A 27,769-nucleotide genomic window follows, 5' to 3' on the forward strand; every position below is an offset into this window, starting at 1 on the left:
GAGACTCCCGGCGCACCCAGCGCTGTTTGCTTGCCTCTATTCGTTTAATAAATTGTAAACTTTGATTGCAGTCCTATTTGGGACTCAGTCCTTTATAACAGAGGCCACCAGATAAAACTACGAGAACCAGGCTCAAAGAAGCGCAGGAGTAAAACAACAGTCAGAAAAATAAAAATAACAGAGGCAAAGCACCGTAAGGAGGAGGCTCGGCCCTCCCTGCCCTCAGGTGCTGCCCGAGGAGACGCCGCGGCGGCGCCCCTTGTCGGCCATGTCGGGATGTCTGCGGGGAGCTCCCGCCCTGCCCTCCCCGCCCCGGCCGCTGCCTCCCTGCCCCGGCCACTGCTTCCCCTCGGCGGGGCTCGACGGTCCGGCTCCTCCTGCGCTCCTCCCCTGTTTCTCTTTCTCCTCTTCGTCCTCCTCCTCGTCGCCTGGCCGACCTGCGGCTGCGGGGCGGCGTGAGGAGAGCCGGGGGCGGCTGGCGGGGCCGCAGCTGAGGCGCGGCTGCAGGGGAGGGCCGCCGCCATGTCGCTGCTGTGCGTGCGAGGTGAGTGGGGTGGAAGTGGGCGGGTGCCCGCGGTAGCGGAGCCGGGCTCCCGGTGGTGCCACCCCGCACACCCCTCGGGGTTTCCTGCCTCAAAGGGAGGGAGAAGAGTGGGATGAAGCTGCGGGGATCCCCGAAGGGATCTCCAAAGGGACAGGCTGAGCCCCCCAGTACCTGCCTCCGAAGTTGGTTTTCACTCTGAGACTCTGCTCCCGAGCGGGAGTGCAGCTGGAAGGTTTCAATTGTGTGGGGGGCTTTTCTTGTTTTATTTTTAATTGACGATTTCCATCTCTCTTGGCATCCCAGTTGCCTCTTAGCTAAGCCTGCATTGGGTTGAGAAGCTGTGAAGGCAGTGCTGAGCCTCACACCCTCAGGTGGAGCCTTCGGCAGGTGGCTGAGCCCTCCCCACCTCCCAGATTGGCCAACGCGAGTCAAAATGCTGCTGCTGAATGAAACTGCGTTGGCAGTGATTTGCGGAAAACAGACTCCACAATCAGTAAGATTGTAAAGTAGGTATGTTTATTCAGCGCTGGGCGGCACGGGGGGTAGTCCCGCCAAAGTCGTGCGCACCTGACGCGGCAACTTGCCTTGGTTATATGCAGTAAAGAGTTACATATGCATGAAGTTTCACAGTACGCCTATACATACTCATAACCTGTCCCCGCTTCGTATTAAAATTAGTTCCAAGGAGTCATTTCCATAAACTCCTCCCATCTGCGCTTGCGCAGTGTATTCTGGTGGTGGTCGTCGGGGATCGTGGGGATGAAGATTGATGACTCTTCCTCATCACCGCTAGTTGACCTCTTGTCTCTGCGCAGACTCAGTTGCTTCTTGGGTCTTGTCCATCCACAGGAGCAGTTTCTACCAGTTTCTTAAGATAGGCTCACACCCTTATTAAGAGACTGACCTTGGTAAAGGGGCCCAAGGCTTCTTGCTTTAATTAATTTGCACAAGCACCATAGTTAGTCCTAGTTTCATGCCGTCAGCACTCTATCTCTACTTGATAAGATTCCCCTAACTCCCTCTCTCAGTCTCCCCTTTTCTAAAAAGTTAGTAAATTCTCTAAAAGTTAGTAAATTATTATATTCTCCTAACTCCCTTTCTCAGTCCCCCCTTTTCTAAAAAGTTAGTAAATTCTTTTACTATTTCTAGGTTCAATATAGTGTTTCTCTATCTAACACTCCTTCAAAGTATCTGTTAGACTCCAGTTTCCATCTGAGTTGGTTCTTTTTCCACTTGCTGTAGGAGTTTCCCGTACTCTTAAAACACCATAAGGTACATCGGATCACTACACAAAGAACCATGAACAAAATCACGACCACGATTACTGTGATAAACAACTGTTTCAGCCAGGTTGGGTTTGGCAACCAGGAAGTCAATTTTTCTACCAAGTCTGTAAATCCCCAGGACGTGTCATCCTGAGCTACTGCATGCAAAATTTTATTCCTTTCCCAAATCTTCTCCAGGTCAGTCTCAATCTGTTTTTGTTTGTTAACATGTACACAGCAAGTTTGGTTTATGACTGTACACAGTCCTCCCTCCTTGGCTAAAAGCATATCTAATCCCATCCTATTCTGAAGTACTACTTTGTGTAGGGAGGAAATTTCTTCCTGTAATGCCGAAAGAACATCAGCTGTGGTATTTTCAATAATTTCTAATGTGGCTGAGATATTATAGCTTTTTCTATTTCACTTATTCCCAGGGATGGAATCAACCACCTTACAAAACTATGGAATCCCGTGGGTCTCATCATGAGGGGGTTATTCGGAATATACCCCCTCGAGGGCTAAGATAGCCCCTGATACAATGACCCTTCCAATTTAAGGGTAAGCTTTTCCTAGCACGCCCATCTCCACATAGCCAATAGAATCCTTTTTGTAGCTTGCAAATTTGCATGAGAGAATTGAGGCCGTGAGATCCTGAGTTCGTATCCTTTTTATCAGCACATACTGTGACACCTACACCATAATCTCTAATTTTAGTAAGATTCTGCCATACTACAGTTGTCAGGTTCCTGGGCTAAATAACTAAGTGGCATCTCGTGTATACGTTAACACTTTCGTGTGGGAGTAGTTCAAATCTCTCCCCTAGATGTTCACGATCATCCTTGCCAAATGGACATGTTCCATTTCTTAGGTACGCAAAGGTCAATATCTAATTCATACTGGGTATGCCCCATACGGGGAATTCTAGGTTGCCTTTAGGCAGCACTGTGCACACCCAACAGTCAGAAAGGTTGAAACTATCACTAACTGCCTGGGTGAGTTTCACATAGGTATTGTGCACCCACTGTTCAGTTTCCTTGACCAATGATACCATTAAGACTGTGAGAAATGTAACCTTCCAGGTTGCACCTGAGTAACCTTCCATGGGGTCTTGGGTGCATTTTTCACACTGTTGTGATAGATCCAGACATTCTGCTCCTTGATTCTTGTCGCTGTGACCTGGAACAGTCCTTCCCGCTGTGGTTTCAAGGTCTTCTCTGCAAGAGACTTTACATACACATAATCTCCAGGTTGTATATTGTGCACTGGTCCATCTAACCCTCTACCCCAAGTCCCACTCACATGCTGTCCAATTTCATCGAGCTGTTTACCTAAGGCCACCATATAGGAGGTCATAATTTCATCCCCAGCTTGCATGGATATCCCTCTTTGTATTCCATAGGGTCGTCCATATAAGATTTCAAAGGGGCTTAACCCTTCCTTTGCCCTTGGTATACGCAACAGGGCTAAAGGAAGAGACTGAGGCCAGACCAAATTTGCATCTTGTCCCAGTTTCACAATTTGCTGTTTGATTAAGTGGTTCATTTTTCTACTTGGCCACTCGACTGAGGGCGATATGAAGTTGCCAGTCTGTACCCAAATGGCAGCTAATTTCTTGTACCACTCTTGAGATAAAGTGTGGTCCCCTGTCAGAGGATATAGTTGCTGGAACTCCAAAATGTGGTATTATTTCTTGTATCTTAATTACCTCCCGAGCCTTGGCTGTTCTAGTTGGGAATGCTTCTGGCCATCCTGAAAAGGTGTCAGTTAATACCGATAAATACTGATACCCCCCTTTTCTTGGGAGTTCAAAAAAATAATTTGCCACTGTTTGGAGCTTGATTACTTTTATACCTGTCTAACAATGGTATACAAATTAGGCCCTATCCATTTTCTATTTAAAAACTCTTATACTACTTCAGCTCCTCAGCATGCTTTATTATGTTCTACAATTACCGTTCAATTTAATATGATATCACAATTCTCCCATCATTTATTTACATTAAACCTGCAGGTAACATTTCCCATTTACATAATATTATACTTCATTTTCTGAAGCTTTTGTTAATGCCTGATTTTCTGTTCTTGGTACTAGTGCCAAAATTTGACTCTCAGGGGCCCGTTCTGCCACCCCTTTGGCTCCTGCATCAGCCAATCTATTTCCCTCTTCAATATCAGTATCCCCTAGTTGATGTCCTTTAATGTCAACTTTAGTAGGCAGGTATACTGCTTGGAGTAATTTCAGTATCTCTTCTGCATGTTTAATTGAGGAAGATAAAAGTCCTCTCTCTCCTTCCAAATTGCCCTGTGTGCATGCACCACACCAAAGGCATATTTCAAATCTGTCCAAATGTTTGCCAGCTCAAAAGCTCTTATCAAGGCGATGATATCCACCTTTTGGGCTGATGTTTGTTACCGCATATCCTGTGAGGCGAAGTCCATGGCGGACGAAGCTGCTGCCATCTGTATACCAATCCTCTGCATCTTCTAGGGGTGTATCCTTTAGGTCTGGTTAGCTGGAGTATACAGTGTCCATGGTCTTGATGCAATCATGAATGGGTAATCTGGAAACTCTGTTACTAAGGAAAGAGGCTGGGTTCACAGTATTAGTGCCGAAAAAAAATTAGTAAACTAATAGTCCATTATACACATTCCTTTTCTTCTTCATATTGCAACAGTGTCCCCTTTTCCCGAAGGGGACTTTCAAGCTTCAAGATCACAGGCTAGTTGTTTCCCGAATATGGTGGGGCTATTCTTGAACCCCTGTGGTAACACTGTCCAAGTAAGCTGAGTTTTCCGTCCCCTATTAGGATTTTCCCATTCAAAGGCAAAGAGTTTCTGGCTTTCAGTTGCCACGGGCAGGCAGAAAAAGGCACCCTTTAAATCTAGTACCATGAACCAAACTTGACTGTTTTTCTCAGTTTGTAATTCCAATCATTTTTCCCAATTTAAATTTCAAGCATTGCAAAAAAAACGCCTTTTCCTGTTGGTCAGTTGCTCCTATTACATTTACTGACTAATTAACACAGAGAAAGAAGCTCCCGTAACCAACAAAAACTCAAGCCTCTGTCTTTGTTTCCTAGCTTTATTTCAACTGGTGGACCTGCTAGGGTAGATGCCCCAGGTCCCCGTCATTCCTGACTGTTGTAAGTTTGTCCTGCAGCCTAAGACAATTTCTTTCTGATATCAGGGGCCGATTGCCCTAGAAAGAGGCTAGCCAATTGCCTCTGTTTGTTTTCTGAAGCCGGGTCCAAATTTTTGTCTGTTTATTTTAGTTTTTTTTCTCTTCGTTGCATTTCAAAGTTGGTCCAAAAATTCAAAAATTCCATAGGAGTTTCTTTTGGACCTTGTTGGGACAGATTCTCAATTCCCGGTTTAACCAGATTTTGGTATTTCCGGGGTGATTAGGGTCTCAGTGGGGGGGGTCGGTCAGGGGAATGCAATCGTTGACAGTTCCCTGAGCGGTCCCATTGGCAACCTGAGCTCACACCTGAACTCAGGTTGTTTCAAGAGTTAGCTGCTTTTCTGCTTCCATGACAACTCTCTCGGACCCATCACGGTCCCTCTGCCCCAGAGGGCTCACACCCGTCATTTAGAGATCTCAGCCTCGGGTTGAGGCGGAACTATTAGCATTCCTACATCCTCTTTCCCTGCTCATTCAGCATCAAACAGCTCTGTTAAATACTACATGCCACACAACCTTTAACACCTTCAACAACCCTTTTAACACTTCCTTTATCTTTCTCCAGCCTGTACTTTTCTAATGCCAACACCAAAGGCTCAGTCAGGGGCCAACTTAATTCCATACCCTTTTCCCTCCAAGATGCTGAAACAAAGTATCAGTATACAACATTTCATCCTATTTTCCTTCTCTCCTCAAAAACAACATTAATTGCAAGACACTGTTATAGTCGATTGATCCATAAAGTGGCCATTTAGTTTATATAGTGGCCACCACTGACTGCAATACTTAGTGGAAGTCCTCTTGCTTTCTGTGCCCCCATTTCTAACAATACCCTTCCAATGTGCCAATATGCACCCAAGGAAGCTTTCTTTTGGACGTCTTTGTTTTGGATATTACCCATTTCCTTGATTTCCCATTCCCTTTTATTTATTTATATTAGTTACTGTCCCTTGTTTCAATTTCCACGCAAACCTTTTTATTGCAGGTTTTTACTATCTTTTCCTAATCTTCTTCCCAAACGTCCCAATTCTCTGGGATTAAACTCTTCTTTCCACATACAAACTTTACTATTTCAGATTATTAATGAGCCCCGTTCCAATCATAAATCCGCAGGACTTCAGAAAAACACCTGAAGCACTCGGCCTTCCGTCTTCTAGACAAACAATAACACCTTTTCCACAAAATTTACATTTCGATAAGACCGAATTTCAAGCCAAATGCTAATTTTTCTCATGCACTTTGTTAGTAAGCCCACACAAAACAGGGAATCGCTCCTGTGTATCTGTCAAGATGGGGGTTTAAAAGGTATTGAGGCCTAAATAAATTCGCTCTCCCCCTTCTTACCAAATTCCCAGGGCTCAGGCCCGAACCACCAAAGAAGTGACTCTCCATTCTACGGCTTTGATAATCAGTCAGCCCCCCTCCCCCCGTACTTGGGAAACTGACCAAACACCACCGCAAATATACCCAAACTTCTAAACTGTTACTTAGATAATGCTCCCACCTTCCTCCTTGACACAGTCAAAACATTTAAGAACGAAATTGGATTGCAAGATGCACCGCCGGGCCCGTATATTGGGCACCACCAATCAACACTTGGATAAAACAGCACTTCTTTTCGGTCTGTCATGCACTTAGTTCGTCTCCGGCCGCTCTCCTCGCGGAGAATACGGAACCGCGGATCCGAACTCCACACTCGCTTCGCAGCAATGCTGCGTCTCACTCACACAGCACAATCACTCAATCACACAGAGAGGCCCCTTGCACTTCTCGCTCATACCACAAGAATATATCACTTAAAACAATAACCAAACTTGTTTGTATCATCTCCGGCCATGTTCCTTGTGGAGTAATTCACTTCACAACAATACTTTGTCTCAAACACATACACAAATGCTTTCAACATGAGATACCCAGACATCCACAAATAAGACATACAATTATCAACACTCCAATTATTATCCCTACAGCAGCTGCAAATATTACCCAGATAACCTTGTCACAATTGTGGGAGGCCCGCTTACCCTTCTCCTGCGTCTTATACAGTCATTAGCAGGTCCGTCCTGGCTCCCAAAACTGGGATGCAGCGGTAACCTCGGATTTGCTCGATCTACTCCCAAGATCGCTAGCGGCTGCTCTATCAGTCAGCAAATCCCCCTTGATTCTATCGGTCAGCAAATCCCCCTTGACCACTCCATCGGTCACCAAATCTCCCGTGACCGCTCTATCGGTCAGCCTGCAGGGTACCCTCCTCCCATATGGGGACTATGCTGCACGCCAGACGTCTCTGCGCGATTTACCAGCTGCCCCAGCCACGCGTACGACTTACAGGCCCTTCCTGTACTATAAAACATACCGTTTGTCCGCAGCTTCAGGAGGTCCTTGTCTGCTCCCGCGGTGAGCGGCTGAGAGTGGAGGCTCCTCCGAGGAAAATACTCGGGGTGCACCTAGGGGCATCCGCTCCGCAGTCGATCCCGCAGCCGAGCAGAGCGTCTCCTGGCTGGCTCGCCAAACTGACTTGCGGAAAACAGACTCCACAATCAGTAAGATTGTAAAGTAGGTATGTTTATTCAGCGCTGGGCGGCACGGGGGGTAGTCCCGCCAAAGTCGTGCGCACCTGACGCGGCAACTTGCCTTGGTTATATGCAGTAAAGAGTTACATATGCATGAAGTTTCACAATACGCCTATACATACTCATAACCTGTCCCCGCTTCGTATTAAAATTAGTTCCAAGGAGTCATTTCCATAAACTCCTCCCATCTGCGCTTGCGCAGTGTATTCTGGTGGTGGTCGTCGGGGATCGTGGGGATGAAGATTGATGACTCTTCCTCATCACCGCTAGTTGACCTCTTGTCTCTGCGCAGACTCAGTTGCTTCTTGGGTCTTGTCCATCCACAGGAGCAGTTTCTACCAGTTTCTTAAGATAGGCTCACACCCTTATTAAGAGACTGACCTTGGTAAAGGGGCCCAAGGCTTCTTGCTTTAATTAATTTGCACAAGCACCATAGTTAGTCCTAGTTTCATGCCGTCAGCACTCTATCTCTACTTGATAAGATTCCCCTAACTCCCTCTCTCAGTCTCCCCTTTTCTAAAAAGTTAGTAAATTCTCTAAAAGTTAGTAAATTATTATATTCTCCTAACTCCCTTTCTCAGCAGAGAGCAGGCTGCTGTCACTAGCTTTAACATTGTTATTCTCAGTGTGTGTGTTTCTAACCTGCAGCATTATTTCAGGTACATTACTAATTATCTTTTCCTCCTGCTATCGAGCCTCGTTCCTTTGCTGAACAGGTTACTGAAAAGTAGTGCTTTCTCATGCAGGATGGATTACAGTGCTAGTCTCTTGTTCTATATCTCCAGTTTTCAATTTCTTGCTCTCTTGTGCCAAAAAAAAAATAAATAATAAATCCCTGAAGGAAACCATCTGCCAGGAGTCGTGCTTCTGGGACATGTCTCCTGTCAGCGTTCTGCACTGAACACTGGTCGTAGGATGTCCCCACAGCCATGCCTTTCACCTTAGAAGTATTGTTTTAATGTTTTCAGCTCCTTTGCCAGATATGATAAAAAACTGACACTGGTGTGCTGCTGCCACTTCAGATTTTCTTTTGCTCGTATCCCTTGGTCTGATAAAAGCTCTTTGCTCAGCTGTTCATCACTTTTTTGAATCAAAATCAACGTTTTGATGATAGTGTTAATAAAAAGATGCCAGCAAAGTAATACCAAAGTATATCGAGTGCCCGATATTTTGGGGAGGGCACTATTCTTGTATGAGAGGGCTTTTTAAATTAAGTTTCAACTATTTCATTAAAATATAATAATTCTGTTTTAGGAGCTAGGAGAGGTGTGTAAGTGTGAAGTTTATCTTAAAAATGTTCTGTGTAATCTCTAAAGCACACTGAGCATCTCTGGTGGACTTATTCATTTGGAACATTTTGCCAAAATGTCTTAACTGAAGCTGATTCTTATTAGCTCGGGGATGCTTACGTGTTACAGTGTGTTTGTTTGTTTGTTTTTCCCATTCTTTTTAGTGATTGATCTTCAAAATGCTCTCAGGCTGTCCTATGAAAAAAAATTTGTTTCTGATGCCACTTGGAGCTGTGTTAAAGGTGTATTTATACCCCATCTACGAAGAGTAGTGGAAGACCATGAACTGGATGCTGCAGTTACTGAAACAGTCTTGCTTTGCCAGGGTGTTCCTTCTTGATCCATAGAGCCTTTGGGACAAAAGCATTTCAGTGGTCCAGAACGATACGCTTTTGTGTTGGGCTTATTTTTGTTTGGGTGCAAAGATCTAAAGAAGAAACCTGAAGTGGTTGGTGACTGTGTGGCAGAGAACTACTGTGAAAAATATCTTTCATATCCACCTGCTGTGCTAAGATGGTAGATAATACTGGCAGTGATTTAAATGATACAGAGCAACTTTACTATAAGAATGCAGAATATAGTCAATTCACTAAATGTGTTTTTTAAAATGGTCATGACTGAAAAAATGAGCTCATGAGAACTCACAAGTGTGAACCATTAAACATAAAATGGTGTTATACTGGTGTAGAGCATTCTGAAAAACAAAATAGGTACCAGAAGGTGAGATAACACAATTACTTTTGGGGCAAGCAGGAGTAAGCTCTGTTGGCTTATTTATTTATTTATAAAAAGCTGTTTTTTTTTTTTTCTCGTTAAAAATGACATACATGTAAGTTTGCACAGTAACTTGGGGTTAGATGCTGTAGACCTGGGATTAAAAAAGAAAGACAACCAAAAACCCGTGAAAGAAAAGTAGGCAATTAGGACACTGTTAATTGCCTCTGAATTACAGTTTTGTCCTGGTTCCAGCTAGGATAGAGTTAATTTTCCTCCTAGTAGCTGGTAGGGTGCTATGTTTTGGATTAGGATGAGAAGAGCGCTGATAACATGCTGATGTTTTAATTGCTGCAGAGCAGTGCTTACACCAAGCCAAGGACTTTTCAGCTTCTCGCTCTGTCCTGCCAGCGGGCAGGCTGGGGGTGCAGCAGGAGCTGGGAGGGGACAGACCCAGGACAGCTGACCCAAACTGGCCAAAGGGGTATTCCATACCATCTGACGTCATGCTAAACAATATATAGGGGTGGCTGGCCGGGGTGGGGGGCCGGCTGCTCGGGGATAGGCTAGGCGTCGGTCAGCGGGTGGTGAGCAATTGCATTTGTACATCATTTGTTTGTACACATTATTATTATTATTTTCGTTTCTTTTCTGTCCTAATAAACTGTCTTTATCTCAACTCGCAGGCTTCACTTTCCCGTTTCTCTCCCCCATCCCAGAGAGGGAGGGGGGAGGGTGAGCGAACGTCTGTGTGGTGTTTAGCTGCAGGCCAGGTTAAACCACAACAAGTTTAACAGATAAAATCTAAATGTGGAAAAAAACCCGAAGTGGCCGTGTAATATGAGGCCTAGCAGCTAGAAAACATTGTAATTCACAGATTTTTTTCCACTTGAATTATGTGCATTAATGATATTTTAATGAATGGATAATCTAAAACAGTGCACACAAAACAGATCAGAGAACTGCCTTAGTTCTCGAAAGAACAGCTGACATTTGTGGCTTGATCTCATTTTTTAGTGGTACAGTTCCTGCTTTGGCAGGGGGGTTGGACCCGATGATCTTTTGAGGTACCTTCCAACCCCTACAATTCCGTGATTCTGTGATTTCTTTTTCTTCTCAGAGATCAAATCTAGTATTTTTTTTTCAGAAGGTTTGTGCTATGTCTCTTGTAGAAGTGTGGGAATAAAAACGTTGTTTTTGCACAGAGTTACATTGTTTAAAGGTAAGGAATGGGGTATTGAGATATGCTTGCAGTGATAAGAAAGCTTAGCAGGCGACCTTGTAAAATGCAGACAACCAGACTCCTTAGAGCAATTAGGCGGAAATCACTGTGTAAGAAACATTACCAGTTCAAACTGTAAAAAAGTCAAAAGAAATTTACTTACAACAGGCCGACAACTGAAAGCCATGTATTGTCTGTGAAGCATCGGATAGATTGCGAACCTGGATTACCCACTCAATGGGAAAACAGGGGAGGGTCCCGGTCGTCGAGAAACAAAATATTATATAAACTGTGTTATGGAACTAGTAGGTGTGCTCCTGCTCGAGGGATGCCTGCCATTGCAATCGCAAATAAAAATGCTACTTCACTGAGATCCTCGCCTGAGCCTAAGTCATTGGCTACGGAGTGTTTCTCACAATTTGGGGGCTCGTCCGGGATCCAGTCACCTACCGGGGAGCCCCACCGCCGCAGCAGCAGGAAGGCATGCCCCGCTGATTTCAGCGGTCCTGTGCATCGGCGGTGGCGGTTCTGCGGAGAGCTGACAGAGGGCCCGAGACTGATTAAAGAGGCAGGATCCGTGAAGTAGTGGGGAAGGGAAGAAGGTAGGCACTCCGGGTTTAAGAATTGATCCGGTAACTCTGTGCACAGACCAAGGTAAGAAATATTAAGTATTGCCTTGGGGGTCGGGTGAGACTCTGTGTGACGTGTGATTGAGACGTACTTTTGTACGAAGCGAGTGTGGAGTCCTGATCCGCGGTTCCCTAGCTCCGCGAGGGGCGCGGCCGGAGACAGACGAAGCGTGAGATAAGGGAGAGAAAGGAAGAGTCTCGGGAAATTTGGTGTACGGTAGTCCTTGCACGGTGAAGTGCTTGGGAGTACACCCCCATTTTCCAGAATCGGAATGTTAGTGTGTGGTACCCTGCAGGAGGGAAATTTCTGTAGCAGCACACTGACAAGGGCTAGGAGAAATGGGAAAATATGTGTTCCAGGGGACAGGGAGATATCCCTGGGGGAGTGCCTTCTGACAGTTCTTCCTGAAGAATTATGAGAAATTGGAAAAATAATCTCAAAATTAGAGGAGATGATAAAAGAAGAAAATGGTTAAATATTGTGTATCAATCTGGACAAAAGAACCAATTAAGGAAACAGCAGTATTTTGGCCAAAATACGGGTCTGATGAAAATTCAAGCTTTAAATTTATGTGTAAACAATAAGATTCCTTTTTCAGAGAAGGAGCCAAGTTATGCTCCCTATAATCCTAATATTGCACCGGTGGCAGCAGCAGTCGCTCCAGGAAAGGAGACAGGGACTGCAATTAACACTGTCCCTAGAGAAGAGCGTACTCTAGGCTCTGGTAAGAATTAGAACAAGGTAGAAGAGAGATTGAGAATTTTTCCTTCCCTGATACTAACAGTACTAACACTAACTGTGTGTCCTCTTAGGTGAACTCCCCCCTCTCCTTACCGGCAGAGAGGTGTTAGGGGTTTTAAGGAGATGAAGTCTTTAACTGAGGACCCCATCAGGCTAGCTGAACAATTAGACCAGTTCCTAGGACCTAACTTATACTCTTGGGGGATATGATGTCTCTACTAAGTATGTTGTTTACAGGGGAAGAAATGAGAATGATCAGGAGGAGAGCTGCTATACAAGAGTGGGAAAGAGCTCATCCTCCGGGACTGGGGGTAATACCGGCAGAGCAGGGGTGCCCACTTGCCGATCCTGGCTGGAGTGGTGATAGTGCGCAGCACAGGGGTCATGTGGGAGCAATGCTGGCAAGTGGGTATTTCTGCCCTGCCGGTATTACCCCCGGTCCTGGAGGATGAGCTCTTTCCCATTTTTGTACAGCAGCTCTCCTCCTGATCATTCCCATTTCTTTCCCTGTAAACAGCATATTTATATACATAATTCCCCCCCCAAGAGTATAAGTTAAGTCCTAGGAACTGGTCTAATAGATCAGCTAGCCTGTTGGGGTCCTCAATTAAAGACTTCATCTCCTTAAAACACCTAACCTCTCTGCTGGTAAGGATGGGGGGAAGTTCACTTAAGAGAATACACAGTTAGTGTTAGTGCTGTTAGTATCAGGGAAGGCAAAATTCTCAGTACCTCTTCTACCTTGTTCTAATTGTTGTCAGAGCCTAGAGTACGCCCTTCTCTAGGGACAGTGTTAATTACAGTCCCTGTCTCCCTTCCTGGAGCGACTGCTGCTGCCACCGGTGCAATATTAGGATTATAGGGAGCATAACTTGGCTCCTCCTCTGGAAAAAAAAAAAGGAATCTTATTGTTTACATATAAACTTAAAGCCTGAATTTTCATCAGACCCGTATTTTGGCCAAAATACTGCTGTTTCCTTAATTGGTTCTTTTGTCCAGACTAATACACAATATTTAACCATTTTTTTTTTCTTTTATCATCTCCTCTAATTTTGAGATTATTTTTCCAATTTCTTATAATTCTTCGGGAAGAACTTTCGGTAGGCACTCCCCCAGGGATATTTCCCTGTCCCCTGGAACTCATATTTCCCATTTCTCCTAGCCCTTGTCAGTGTGCTGCTACAGAAATTTCCCTCCTGCAGGGTACCACACACTAACGTTCCGATTCTGGAAAATGGGGCTGTACTGCCAAGCACTTCCCCGTGCAAGGGGTACCGCACACCTATGAGTTTACCAGATTCCCTGGTGTACTTCCAAGCACTTCCCCGTGCAAGGACTACCACACACCAAATTTCCCTGGTGTATTGCCAAGCACTTCCCTGTGCAAGGGCTTACCGTACACCAAATTTCCCGAGACTCTTCCTTTCTGTCCCTTATCTCACGCTTTGTCCGTCTCCGGCCGCGCCCCTCGCGGAGCTAGGGAACCGCGGATCAGGACTCCACACTCGCTTCGTACAAAAGTACGTCTCAATCACACGTCACACAGAGTCTCACCCGACCCCCAAGGCAATACTTAATATTTCTTACCTTGGTCTGTGCACAGAGTTACCGGATCAATTCTTAAACCCGGAGTGCCTACCTTCTTCCCTTCCCCACTACTTCACGGATCCTGCCTCTTTAATCAGTCTCGGGCCCTCTGTCAGCTCTCCGCAGAACCGCCACCGCCGATGCACAGGACCCTGAAATCAGCGGGGCATGCCTTCCTGCTGCTGCGGCGGTGGGGCTCCCCGGTAGGTGACTGGATCCCGGACGAGCCCGCAAATTGTGAGAAACACTCCGTAGCCAATAACTTAGGCTCAGGCGAGGATCTCAGTGAAGTAGTAATTTATTCGCGATTGCAATGGCAGGCGTCCCACAAGCAGGAGCACACCTACTGGTTCCAAAACACAGTTTATATACTTTTTGATGACAGGACCCTCCCCTGTTTCCCCACTGAGTGGGTAATCCAGGTTCACAATCTATCCGATGCTTCACAGACAATGCCTGGCCTTCAGTTGTCGGCCTGTTAAATTTCAAATTTCTTTAGACTTTTTTACAGTTTGAACTGGTAATGTTTCTTCACTTCTCTGACTTGACTTAACACTGTGATTTTCACCTAATTGTTCTAAGGAGTCTGGTTGTCTGCATTTTACAAGGTCGCCTGCTAAGTTTTCTCATCACTGCAAGCGTATCTCAATACCCCATTCCTTACCTTTAAACAATGTAACTCTGCAAAAACAACATTTTTATTCCCACAAGGGGGACGGGAGCCAGGGATTCGACCTTTCCAAAGTATACAGGTAGACTTTACTGAGTTACCTAAAGGAGGGAGATTTAAGTACTTGTTTGTCCTAATTGACCACGTGACTGGGTGTGTGTAAGCTTTCCCCTCGGTATCTGCCACTGCGAACACGGTGGCTAAGGTATCACTGGAGCAAATAGTCCCTAGATATGGGATAGCTGAAAACATTGATTCAGATCAAGGAAGTCATTTCACTTCACAAGTACTGCAAGGGTTAATGCAGGCCTTAGAGATTGAGTGGGATTTTTACACCCCCTGGCACCCCTCCTCTTCAGGGAAGGTAGAGTGAATGAACCAGACATTAAAGAAGCAATTAACTAAATTAGTGTTAGAAAGCCAACTTCCTTGGGTAAAATGCTTACCTTTAGCACTCCTACAGGTTCAAACAGCACCAAGAAACGATATAGGAATTTCACCATATGAGATGCTGTTCGGATTACCCTATCTGGGCAGAAGGGATGAGATACCACAATTCGAAATGAGAGAGTTTTCTTAAGAACTGTATTCTGGGGTTGTCCTCTTCTTTGTCATCTCTCAGGACCCGTAGGCTGTTGGCTCAAACCCCACCTTTGGAATTCCCCATTCACCACCATCACCCAGGAAATTGGGTCCTGATTCGGACCTGGAAAGAATCAAAACTCCAGCCTGAATGGGAAGGACAATTCCAAGTACTAGTAACAACTGAAACAGCCGTAAGAACTGCAGAAAAAGGTTGGACTCACTATACTCGAGTGAAAGCACCCGTCGACCCTAGTACCTGGGAAGCTGTTCCTACAGAAGACTGGTTGAAAGTTAAAATCAAAAAGAAAAACCTCATAATGGACTCTGAGCAGGATAAAAGCTTACAATTGTAAACTAACCTTTTATTTTCACAGGTAACTAATGAGTGTGACTTGTGATTGAGAGAAAGGACAGACCTATAGCGAATTGAAGTGCTCCCAAGGGGTTTTTGGTTCTAGTAGTAGTGTACACATATCTTATTATTTGTATTGATAATTATTTGGGAACCTGAGGGTTAAAAATAATGACAGGAAAATCAACTATTAATTTTATTTTTAGTGATTGTAGGCCTCAGAGAAGGCCTTGGTCAATTGGCAGCTTGGAAAAGGCATGACCAGATAATAGTAAGACGGGATACCCCGTCAAAATATGGGTGACTGTGACAGAGGGTTATGTACCACAGTCTGTCATGTTTGATGCTTGTGAGGTGTTAGCTTGTGGAGATTTAAATGCCCAATGACAATTGAGCAGAGAGAACAAATAACTGGGAGAGACCCAACAGCCAGATTGAGAATAGCTGTATGGAAACGATCCTCTATTTCCATCAGAGAAAGGGAGAAACTCAAGGAGAAAACAGGAGAGAAAACAGGAGGCCCTCTTTGAAATGCGGCGGTTGAAACATTTGAGATTGAAACAGGGTATGGGGATGTGAATGCCTGGATAGAATGGGTCAAATATACTGTCCAGAGTCTCAACCATAGCAATTGCCATGCTTGTGCCTCGGGATGACCGATTGCCCAGATAGTGCCCTGCCCATTGGGGTGGACCAGGGATTCCCAGGGGATGCGATGTATGATTGCATTGTACCGAGAAAAGACTGCCTGGGGAAATGAGGCCTGTAAGTCTCTCTCTTTGCTGTTCCCTTCCTTGCGTGATAGCAATATCAGGGTTCCCCCTGCATTCTCCACAGCTATAGGTAACCATACAGCTTGCCTCTCACGGCAGGGTGTGAGTGCTACCCGGCATCTGGGAGAATTTGCCTCGTGCACGAGGACCTTGAATGCTACCGAGGACTTGATGGGAAACTGCTCAAGACTTGAGATCCCCAGGGCAGATCTCTGGTGGTACTGTGGAGGGAAGATCATAGAATCATAGAATCATAGAATATCCTGAGTTGGAAGGGACCCTTAAGGATCATCAAGTCCAACTCTTGATACCGCACAGGTCTACCCAAAAGTTCAGACCATGTGACTAAGTGCACAGTCCAATCTCTTCTTAAATTCAGACAGGCTCGGTGCAGTGACCACTTCCCTGGGGAGCCTGTTCCAGTGTGCAACCACCCTCTCTGTGAAGAACCCCCTCCTGATGTCGAGCCTAAACTTCCCCTGCCTCAGCTTAACCCCGTTCCCGCGGGTCCTGTCACTGGTGTTAATGGAGAAAAGGTCTCCTGCCTCTCGACACCCCCTTACGAGGAAGTTGTAGACTGTGATGAGGTCTCCCCTCAGCCTCCTCTTCTCCAGGCTGAACAGGCCCAGTGACCTCAGCCGTTCCTTGTACGTCTTCCCCTCCAGGCCTTTCACCATCTTCGTAGCCCTCCTCTGTACACTCTCCAACAGTTTCATGTCCTTTTTATACTGTGGTGCCCAGAACTGCACACAGTACTCGAGGTGAGGCCGCACCAGCGCAGAGTAGAGCGGGACAATCACCTCCCTTGACCTACTAGTGATGCCGTGCTTGATGCACCCCAGGACACGGTTGGCCCTCCTGGCCGCCAGGGCACACTGCTGGCTCATATTCAACTTGCTGTCTACCACGACCCCCAGATCCCTCTCTTCTAGGCTGCTCTCTAGCGTCTCATCGCCCAGTCTGTATGTGCAGCCAGGGTTTCCCCGTCCCAGGTGCAGGACCCGGCACTTGCTCTTATTGAACTTCATGCGGTTGGTGATCGCCCAGCTCTCCAACCTATCCAGATCCCTCTGCAAGGCCTTTCCACCCTCATTCGAGTCCACAACTCCTCCAAGTTTGGTGTCATCAGCAAACTTGCTCAAAATACCTTCTATTCCTACATCCAGATTGTTTATAAAAATATTGAAAAGTACCGGCCCTAAAATGGAGCCTTGAGGGACCCCACTGGTGACCGCCCGCCAGCCTGACGCAGCCCCATTTACCATAACCCTTTGGGCCCTGCCCGTTAGCCAATTGCTCACCCATTGTATGATGTTTTTATTTAGCTGTATGGTGGACATTTTGTCCAGTAGGATCCTATGGGAAACCGTGTCAAAAGCCTTGCTGAAGTCCAAAAAAATCACATCAGCTGGTTTCCCTTGGTCCATCATACGGGTGATCTTATCATAAAAGGAAATCAGGTTAGTTAGGCAGGACCTGCCCTTCACAAACCCATGCTGGCTGGGACCAATGACTGCTTTGTCCCCCAGGTGAGCCTCAATAAGTTCGAGAACCATCTTCTCCATGATTTTACCAGGCACTGACGTGAGACTGACAGGCCTGTAATTGCTAGGGTCTTCTTTCTGACCCTTCTTGTAAATCGGCACAACATTTGCCAGCTTCCAGTTTACCGGGACCTCTCCAAATTCCCAGGATCGTTGAAAAATAATTGAGAGAGGTTCCGCGATGACGTCCGCCAGCTCTTTCAGCACCCGGGGATGAATCCCATCCGGACCCATGGACTTGTAGGGATCCAGGTGGAGTAGCAAATCCCGCACACGTTCAGGGTCGGTTGGGAGTTTGTCATCCCCACCGTCCCGGTCCTCTAGTTCAGGGCACCCTGGGTCCCGAAGCCCATCATCGGCATTGAAGACAGAGGCAAAGAAGGCGTTAAGCGTCTCTGCTTTGCCTATGTCATTGTCTGTGAGGAGACCTTCCCTATCAAGGAGCGGCCCTATGTATTCTTTAGTTCTCCTTTTTCCATTCACATATCTGAAAAAGCCCTTTTTATTTTCTCTCACAGACACAGCCAGCTTCAACTCTAGGTGTGCTTTGGCCACACGAATTTTCTGCCTACAAACACGAACAGCATCCCTGTATTCTTTCCATGACACCTGGCCCTCCTTCCAGTAGCGAAACACTCTCTGTTTCCGCCTAATCTCCATTAGAATGTTCCTGGTCAGCCATGCCGGCCTCCTGCCCTGCCTGCCTGACTTGCGATATTTAGGAATTGCTTGATCTTGTGCTTCTAGGAGGCATCGTTTAAAGAATGACCAGCACTGGTGGACATCGAGGCCTTCAAGAGCAGTTTCCCAGGGGACCTTGCTGACTAGTTCCCTGAGCAGCCTGAAGTCCGCTTTCCCCATATCTAGGGATGAGGTTTTGGTGGCACTTTTCCTTCTGTCACCGTAAATTTTGAACTCAACCACTTCATGGTCGCTATGACCAAGGCGGCCACCAATCACCACATCTCCCACCAGACCCTCTCTGTTTTCTAGCAACAGGTCTAGGAGGGCACCTTTCCTAGTTGGCTCCGTTAGCACCTGCACCAAGAAGTTATCATCTAGGTGCTTCATGAACCTCCTGGACTTGCTCGTGTCAGCCGTGTGGCACTCCCAGTTAACGTCTGGCAAGTTGAAGTCCCCCATAAGGACAAGGGGAGTTAATCTCGAGGCCTCTCTTAGTTCTGTAAAGAATAATTTATCGGCGCTATCATCCTGGCCAGGCGGTCTGTAATAGACTCCCACAACGACATCCCCTTTATTCGTTCGTCCCTTGATCCTTACCCAGAGGCTCTCCACTTTGCCATCGCCGACCTGAAGTTCCACACAGTCCAGCCCCTGCTTCACATATATCGCCACCCCACCACCTCGCCTACCCTGCCTGTCCCTCCTGAAGAGCCTGTAACCATCTATCGCAACACCCCAGTCACAGGACTCATCCCACCAGGTTTCGCTTATGCCGATGATATCGTAGTTGCAGGACTGGGCCAGGACTTCTAGCTCATCCATTTTATTCCTCATACTGCGTGCGTTCGTGTAGAAGCACTTCAGGTGCGTCTCCTTACACTCAGCACCTTGTGGATCTGCCCGAAGGACCTCACTGGCACCCAGCCCCTCTGATTCTAGCGTACCTTCCCTTAGGTCTTCACCGGCGTGCCTGGTTTTAGCCCCTTCCCCCTTCGACTCTAGTTTAAAGCCCTATCTATCAGCCCTGCCAACTCCTGACCAAAGATCCTTACCCCTCTCCGAGAGAGGCACATCCCATCCGGTGCCATCAGGCCCTGTGTAGCATAGACCTTCCCGTGATCAAAGAACCCAAAGTTCTGCCGGTCACACCAGTCTCGAAGCCACGAGTTTATGTGAACAGCACACCTTTCAGCTTCGATCTCCCCTATCGGAAGGACAGAGGCAAACACAACCTGTGCCCCTGATCCTCTAAGTAGTCGCCCCAAATCCCTAAAGTCTCTTTTGATCGCCTTCGGACTTCTCGTTGCTACTTCATCGCTACCAGCCTGAAAGACCAGTAGCGGGTAGTAGTCAGTGGGCCGTACCAGGCGCTGGACTTTCTTGGCGAAGTCTCTCACTCGAGCCCCAGGGAGGCAACAGACTTCTCTGCGGGTTGGGTCCGGTCGGCATATCGGTCCCTCTGTCCCTTTCAGAAGGGAGCCCCCCATAACAATAGCCCTTCTTTCTTTTTCGAAGGATGATGTGGCAATGCGATGTGTAGGTCGCCTTGTCTTAGGCGCCCCCTCCAGCTGGGACGGGTTTTTATCTACTTTGTCATTCGGATTGTCTTGTTCTAGTCCTTCATATCGATTATTTAAGGGTAGATGAGAAGGTGAGGTGGGCAGAGAGAGGGCTCGCCTACCACCCCGAATAGGCACCTGCCTCCATTCCTCCCCTTGATCTAGGTCTCCTCCCGCTGCCTGGCAGGAGGAGGGAACCTCCGTTTTCTGCATAACAGGAGACGCCTGTGCTGTGGCAGGTTCGTGAGCCTGCCTCAGAGAGGGTAGAGTGCACCTCCACCAGTCAATTTCCATCTCCGATTCCCTGATGCTTCTGAGCCTGTTCACCTCCTCCCGGAGCACCGCTACCTGGCTGAGCAGTTCTTCAACCTGGGCACACCTCCCACAGGCATACCCACCACTGCTGTCGGAGACCGACAGAAGGCTGGGGCACACTCTGCAGCCCAGGACCTGGACGGCTGCGTTTTTCCCGGATCCCTCCGTCTGAGTAGCCACCGTGGTGACCGTGGCTGGAGATGCCGCACGAGATGCGGAGGCCACGGTTTTCTGCCTGGTTGATACCATGGTCAGGTTCTACGCAAGCAGGTTACAAGCACGGAAGGGAGAGGTAGCTGCAACAGAGCGACGATGGATCCCCGCCCTTCCTGCCCGCCCTTCCTGCCCGCGCTCACTGCCTCGCTAACTGCCGCGTCACTCCCCCGCGTCACTCCCTGTTTGCCGGCCCTGTTCGCCGCGCTCCTGGTCGCTCGGTTGATCTTACGGTCCACCCTACCATCTAACTGGGGAGGCACTTGTGCACTTGTTCAATTAGCTATACCCTTCATTGTAATGAATGTACCATTGTGACTGCCAAGCAGATCAGTATGATACAGTGCAGTGGGGAGCTTGTGACTGAAGTGGTGGTGCTGGGGCTGTTGGTTTAGGACTCGAAGCAGTTGTGGCAGGGTTGGCAGGGGTTATGAGGGGAATAGAGATGTTGGAGGGGATGCCCTGCTCTGGAAAGAGAACAATAAAGGTGATTGGCAATATTCTGCTGCGTTAGGGATGCAGAATCCTAAAGTGGCATTAGGGTGGATAAAAGGGAACTAGCTGGGCTGAAATTACTTTAGGAAGAGCTGATAGATTTTGCTGCGATAACACTAGAGATCTACGTAGTCCAGGATTAAAATGTGGGTAGAAATCTTGTAATGTGGTTAGAGAGAAGTATTTCTGGGTATTGTCAGTGTAGCAGGCTAACTCCCCACAGCAGAAGAATGAGTGCTGTTGGTCACGGCTAGGTACGGAGCTGTGTTACCTGGCAGTTTCATCATTGCATGGTGACTGCAGCCATAAGATCAATGCAGTTAACTGTAGATGTGGCTTTAAGAAGCACAGAGGATGCTGAAGAGATGCTAGACGTGAAAGTGAATTTGGTTTGAGTGATCACAACTTAACCTAGGGGAAATTGAATAGCTAAACCTGCAGACCAGCACCTGTGAAATGTATAGAGATGCTTTTCGTTGAAGTCAGGAGCTTGGGTATGGAGGAGGGCATGGAAGTCTGTGAAGCTGCAGGGGCAAATATTAACATCTCACATAACAAGGAAAGGCGCCACCTAGGAAATGACCCCAGAGCTGATGATTCCCCTGATCACTGTGTCAGGATATGGTGAGCAAACACAGAACCTGTGTGAGGTGTGGGCAAAAATTTCAGTTTGTAAAGGAAGGATCTTGAGGATCGGGAAGTGCAGGGATAAGGGTTTTCAACTTGGCAGATGAGGTGAGCTCTCACAAAGAATGTTAAAACAGATAACAGCAGGTGCTTTGGTCACATGAAAAGGAGAAACAACCCATCTCACAAAGGAAGGAATCAGACCACAGTGTGTAGAGTAAAGATGAGCTGGGTGTGTACTCCGAGCTGCAGTTGTTTTTTGTGAGGGCTGAAAATGATACACACGTGTATAGGGTGGGAGCAAATCTTCTACACCTTAATGAATATAAGTCAGGTAAACTCTAGCCCAGAGTGCTAACATGTACAACACATGAAATCTGAAGTCTGGTAGTAGAAGCTTACTGCTGTAAGCCAGCAGTGGCATCACCTAATTGGAGAAGGAGATAGGTGGTTTCTGCAGCTTGGCAGAAAGATAAGAAGATAAGGGAGAAATGTGGGCATTATGTGCATCTTTTGTGAGAAAGTAAGTTGTGTTTTTGCAGTACAGAACTAATTTTCTGTATTCCAAGGTAGTTGTGTAGTCACAACAAGGAGAAATGCTAAGTAGATAAGTGGACAGTAGAAGGCCCCACTGTTCCAAAATAAGGTGGAAGCTTGAGAAAATCAGGATGAGCAGTGTGAGAACAGTAAAACAAAGATCACAAGTTCTCAAAGCATAAGAAAGGAGAAAATAAAGGGTTGAAAAAAAAGAGAAATTGTACATATATGGTATAGAGGAGCGTCAAGTAGCTTGTGAACCTGTAGTACTCAGCCAATGAGGAAACAGGGGAGGTGATCAGGTGTCAGGTAATAGGGAATAAAAGGTTATGAGTTGTTTACTAAAATGCGCTCCTGATTGACAGGACGCCCGCCATTGTAATCGCGAATAAAATAGCTTCACAGAAGAGCCTGTCTGAAGAAAATTATTTGAGATATTTCTCACATCTTGACCTCAAAAGCAGGGGAGACTGCGATAGTTTGAGGTTCAAAATCAAGTTAAAATGAGAGTAATAAAAGCTTTATAAACAGATGGAAGCGGTGTGGAAGGTAACTGTGTATAAATGTGATGTAGGTTTGTGAGAGGCAGACTGTGCTGGGCTAACCTCTTGGTTCTGTATGAAAACATGAATCTTGCCAATCACCACAGTAGATGTTTCTCTTTGAAGAAAGTTGGAACAGGCAGAAAAAATGTAAGGTGGGTAAGGAACTGGCTGTAGCAGAAGCTACTAACATTGAAAAACTGGTGGGAAAAGCAGATAGATGTCTTCCACTTGCGGTATAGCAAGAAAAGTAGGAATGTGTGTCAAACTTGGCATAATCGGTTTGGAAGTAGAGAAATATAATGCATGAAGAATTAAGTGACCCTGGGGGCGGCCATAATGAAAATAAGTAGAAGAGTTATACATGTAAAGGCAAATGACAGGAATTTCTGAAAAACAAGGAGCTTCACAAAAGAAGAGGAGTCCTTGTGACTGCACCGTGTTGTCAACCAGTATGGGATAACTTGGGAAGAGGAAAAGGTGGAGTGGTGCGTGCTGGGGTGTGGTGGTTTTACTCAGGTGGGCAGCCGAGCTCCACCATAGCCGCTCTCTCACTCCCCCTCCTCAAAGGAAAAGGGGGAGAAAATACGATGCAAAGGGCTCAAGGGTTGAGATAAGGACGGGGAGATCGCTCAACAATTATCGTGACGGGCAAAACAGACTCAGAGTAGGGAGATAATAAGACTTATTGCCTATTACTAACAAGCTAGAGAAGTGAGGAACAAAGGAAAGAAACCAAAAACGCCTTCCCCCCATCTGCCCTCTTCCACCTCCTCCCCCCGAGCGGCACAGGGGAATGGGGGCTGCGGTCAGTCTATAGCGCTTCATCTCTGCTGCTCCTTCTCGGTCACTCTCTGCCCCTGCTCCAACGTGGGGTCCCTCCCATGGGATGCCGTCCTTCCTGAACTGATCCTGCAGGGGCTGCCCACAGGCAGCAGCTCTTCAAGAACTGCTCCAGATATGGGTCCGTACCACGGGGTCCATCCCTCAGGAGCAAACTGCTCCAACCTGGGTCCCCCACGGGCAGCAGCTCCTGCCAGGTCACCTGCCCCTGCGTGGGCTCCTCTCCACGGGCTACAGGTCCAGCCCGGAATCTGCTCAGCCAGGGGTCCTCCACAGGCCACAGCCTATGTCAGTGCAGGTCCACCTGCTCCACCGTGGTCTCCTCCACGGGCTGCAGCGTGGAACCCTGCTCCACCGTGGTACTCCATGGGCTGCAGGGGGACAGCCTGCTCCACCATGGTCCTCACCACAGGCTGCAGGGGATTTCTGCTCCGGTGCCTGGAGCACCTCTCCCCCTCCTCCTTCGCTGACCTTGGCGCCTGCAAGGCTGTTCCTCACTCCTCTCACTCTCCCAGCTGCTGTGTGGCACAGTGTGGTTTTTTTTTTTTCCTTTCTTAAATATACTCTCACAGAGGCGCAAACAACATCGCTTATTGGCCTGGCTCTGGCCAGCAGTGGGGCCCTTACCTAACATGGGGCAGCTTCTAGGTTCTTCTCACAGAAGCCACCCCTATGGTCCCCTGCTACCAAAACCTTGCCATGTAAACCCACTACATGGGGAAAGTATTCCTGGCACAGGGGGAAGGACAAAAGCATGGGTAAGTAGTCTGTGAATGCAGCAGCCTGCACAGGCTGAGCCTGTTTGGGATGGACAAGCTCAGGTAGGACTTAATGGGGAGGGTGGAAGTAAATCTGTCTGGCTCTCCCTTCCTTTCAGTCCATCCAGTGAGAAGACCAGGAGGCTGTGGCTTCTTCCACCTGATAAACAGGCATTGATGGGATCTATGACTTTTGTCCAGAAAAAAAATCAGGAAATTAAACACAGGATGGGAAAAGCCACTTAAGGTGGAGGATAACATTGGCATAAGATATAGTAGGTATAAGTGTGTCATGTCAAGTGTGTTCTCCAGCCTAGGCTGGAAATCAGGGTACAGGTCTTTGTGAGAATGGAAGCTAGAGATGTTGACCACAAAGGGCCCTTCTAGTCTTGTGATGCACCAACTTCATTGGCGTGTGAATTCCTGCTCTGACAACTGTTCACTGTAAACAATATATATTAAGGTAAAGTTTTGATGTAGTGTTTTGCTTAGTTATACATCTTAAGAAGAAGAAACCAAACTGTATGTGGGGAAACTTGCTCGTACTAAATTGTTACTGAAGGCTGTTTATTTTAGTTAATGATTTTGATACTAACGGTATTTACCGTGATGGAATTTCAGTGTAATTTTTATGGAGACTGAAATACAAGCAAACACATGGTTTCAGGAGAACTGTCTTGGGTGTAATCCTTGTCAATAGTAACACCTGGTTATGATTCAGTTCTGTGTACCTGCTGTGTCAAAACAAAAATATTGGCAGGTGAGTGCTAATGTGTTCAGGAGACACAGCTCCTTCAGATACTAGTACTGCCATGGGGAGCAGTCAGTCAGCTGCTGTTCCTAAACAGTGCTTGCGTGGGTATCAGTCTGTAGCTGGATTTTGGAAAACACATTCTGTTTTTACAACCTTAAAATATCTTTTTCAGCTTCCTTCTAGGGGAATATTGGAAGTGATCAACGTCTGAAGACCTTAGTCAAAACAAAAGAAATCCTGAAAGTTGGTGCCAATCTCACTGTCCTGCTTCTAGAATTTGTCTTTATTCTCCAGGAACTGGTGTTGTCTGAGCAGTTTGTGAATGCCAAGGGTAAAGTCAGGCTTCTAAAGAATTCATCTGCAAGCAGTATTCTCTTAGATCCCCAGTTTTCATGTGGGGGATCTCATTCAGTTATACCATAGCTGATATCCTGAGTATTTCTTTTACTTTTCCTTAGTGCTTGCAGTCATCTTAGTTCTGTCTCCTAGATGTTATGCTTGCCTCTGGTTTGTAAACCAAATCCATTAAATATTTTAAGTAACATAAAGTTAACATTTTCATTAAAACTTTTTTTCAAAATAGACCAATTCTGCTTCATTATTTGGTGCAGGAAAATACAGGTGCTGTCTTTCCTTGGAGCTTCTCTCTTGCTGTAGTATGGTGGGATATATATATATATATATATTTAAATATTACTGAATGCACTACAAATACGCTGTTGCTTTATTTTTGAGTTTCTCTTTTGGCAAGTACGTTAAACTTCTGAAGTTGAACAATGAGATTTGTTTAGCTCGATCCCTCTCAGGGCCAACTTGTGCTCAGTTGAGCTTGACGAGTACCTGTGTTCGTTCAGTTGGTTGCTTGCTTGCCATCCTGTAACTTCAGTGAAATTACCTGAAGATACCAAGGCTGTGACTCGCTGAGGTGATCGGCTCCGGGGCAGACGCCTTGGTGCCCGCTCAAAAATGCGGCAGTTCAGGTCTCTGGATGCAGGGAGTGTCTGAGCCTGTTGCTGCCAGCTGAGGGTGGCAGAGACACCATGTGTGTGAGGTGTGAGCAGGTGGATGACCTGGTCAGCCTGGTGGCAGAGCTCAAGGAGGAGGTGGAGAGGTTAAGGACCATCAGGGAGTGTGAGCGGGAGATAGACTGGTGGAGCAACTCCCTACTAGGCCTGAAGGAAAGGCACTGGGGTGAGACACCCCAAACAGTGGTGGACCCTCTGCCCTTTTGCTGTCGGACAGAGGGAGGGGACCTAGGAGATGAAGAGGAATGGAAACAGGTCCCTGCTCGGCATCACAGGCAACCCCCCTCCCTACTGGCCTCGCCTTCCCAGGTGCCCTTACACAACAGGTTTGAGGCCCTGGAGCTTGAGAGACTGCTGGGTGAGGATGAGGTCAAAAGTCCACCCAGGAGGATGCTTAGAGTGAGGAAGTCGACTCTGTTATAAATTACTCCTTTAGCCAGAAAGAATCAGTTTATTGAGTAAGCGATCAACAAGCAAAACAGCACTGGGCGGCCAGGGAGTCCATGCTCCTCCAAACGACGCACACCCCCCCCCCCTTTCACAGTCCCTTATATCACCGAGTTCTTCCGGGGTTACGTAGCCCCCTTCCTGGTACTGCGGCTGCGTCGACTGTTGCTAGGGGGTCGTCTCCGGTCCCTCTGGTGGTCGCACGGATGAAGGCAGCAGTCTTCCTCTGCTTGGTATGTGGTGTTTTTCCCTCCTTAACCGGTCATGCTGTTTTGTCTTCAGATAGGACAGTGGGTTATCAATTTTGCAGTTATAGTATTTACACAAAGTTCTCTCAACTTTCCGTCCGAGACAGCAACAGGCGGGGAGCCTCAAGGTCCTTACAGCCACCTGGCGACTCCCTTTGTTCCTTCTTAATATAGCCATGGGAAATAATGAACATGCTTCATACACCACAGACTCCATGCCTCAAGAGTGCCTCCACTAAGAAAGAAAGAAGGGTAATCGTTGTAGGCGACTCCCTTCTCAGGGGAACAGAGGGCCCTATTTGTTGGCCTGACCCTACCCATAGGGAAGTCTGCTGCCTCCCTGGGGCCAGGGTCAGGGACATTGCCAGAAACCTTCCTAACCTGGTTCGCCCCTCTGATTACTATCCTCTATTGATAGTCCAGGCTGGCAGTGATGATATTGATGAGAGAAGCCTGAAGGCTATCAAACAGGACTTTAGGGGATGGGGATGATTAGTAGATGGAGTGGGAGTACAGGTGGTGTTTTCGTCTATCCCTACAGTGGCAGGGAGGGATAGTGAGAGGACACGGAAAGCCCACCTGATTAACACGTGGCTCAGAGGCTGGTGCCAGCACAGAAATTTTGTGGTTTTTGACCACGGGGCGCTTTACTCGGCACCCGGCCTGATAGCTGCAGACGGGTCCCTATCTCTAAGGGGAAAACGGATCCTAGCCCAGGAGCTGGCAGGGCTCGTTGAGAGGGCTTTAAACTAGGAAAGAAAGGGGACAGGGATGAAATAAGGCTTGTTAGAGGTGTGCCAGGGGGAACAATGTCAGGGCTGGGGGAGAAGGCAATGGCCCAGCTGAAGCGCATCTGCGCTAATGCACGCAGCATGGGCAACAAACAGGAGGAGCTGGACGCCATCGTGCAGCAGGCAGGCTATGACTTGGTTGCCATCACGGAAACGTGGTGGGACCGCTCCCATGACTGGAGTGCTGCAATGTCTGGCTATAGGCTCTTCAGAAGGGACAGGCAGCACAGAAGGGGTGGTGGTGTGGCTCTCTATATTAGA

The 27,769-nt window shown here is 47.2% G+C and overlaps 1 long non-coding RNA gene across 1 annotated transcript in view; it reads right to left on the reverse strand.

Moving 5' to 3' along the window:
* Window positions 1–1,038: 1,038 nt before the first annotated feature.
* Window positions 1,039–27,769, reverse strand: part of LOC308184893 — a 470,974-nt gene continuing 444,243 nt past the window's right edge. Inside the window, exon 2 of the long non-coding RNA XR_013943011.1 lies at window positions 1,039–4,943. This is a non-coding gene — a long non-coding RNA (uncharacterized lncRNA). The remainder of the gene's footprint in view (window positions 4,944–27,769) is intronic.

Source organism: Anser brachyrhynchus (genome assembly GCF_964034855.1).
Source record: "Anser brachyrhynchus genome assembly, chromosome: W".
Classification (NCBI taxonomy): domain Eukaryota; kingdom Metazoa; phylum Chordata; class Aves; order Anseriformes; family Anatidae; genus Anser; species Anser brachyrhynchus.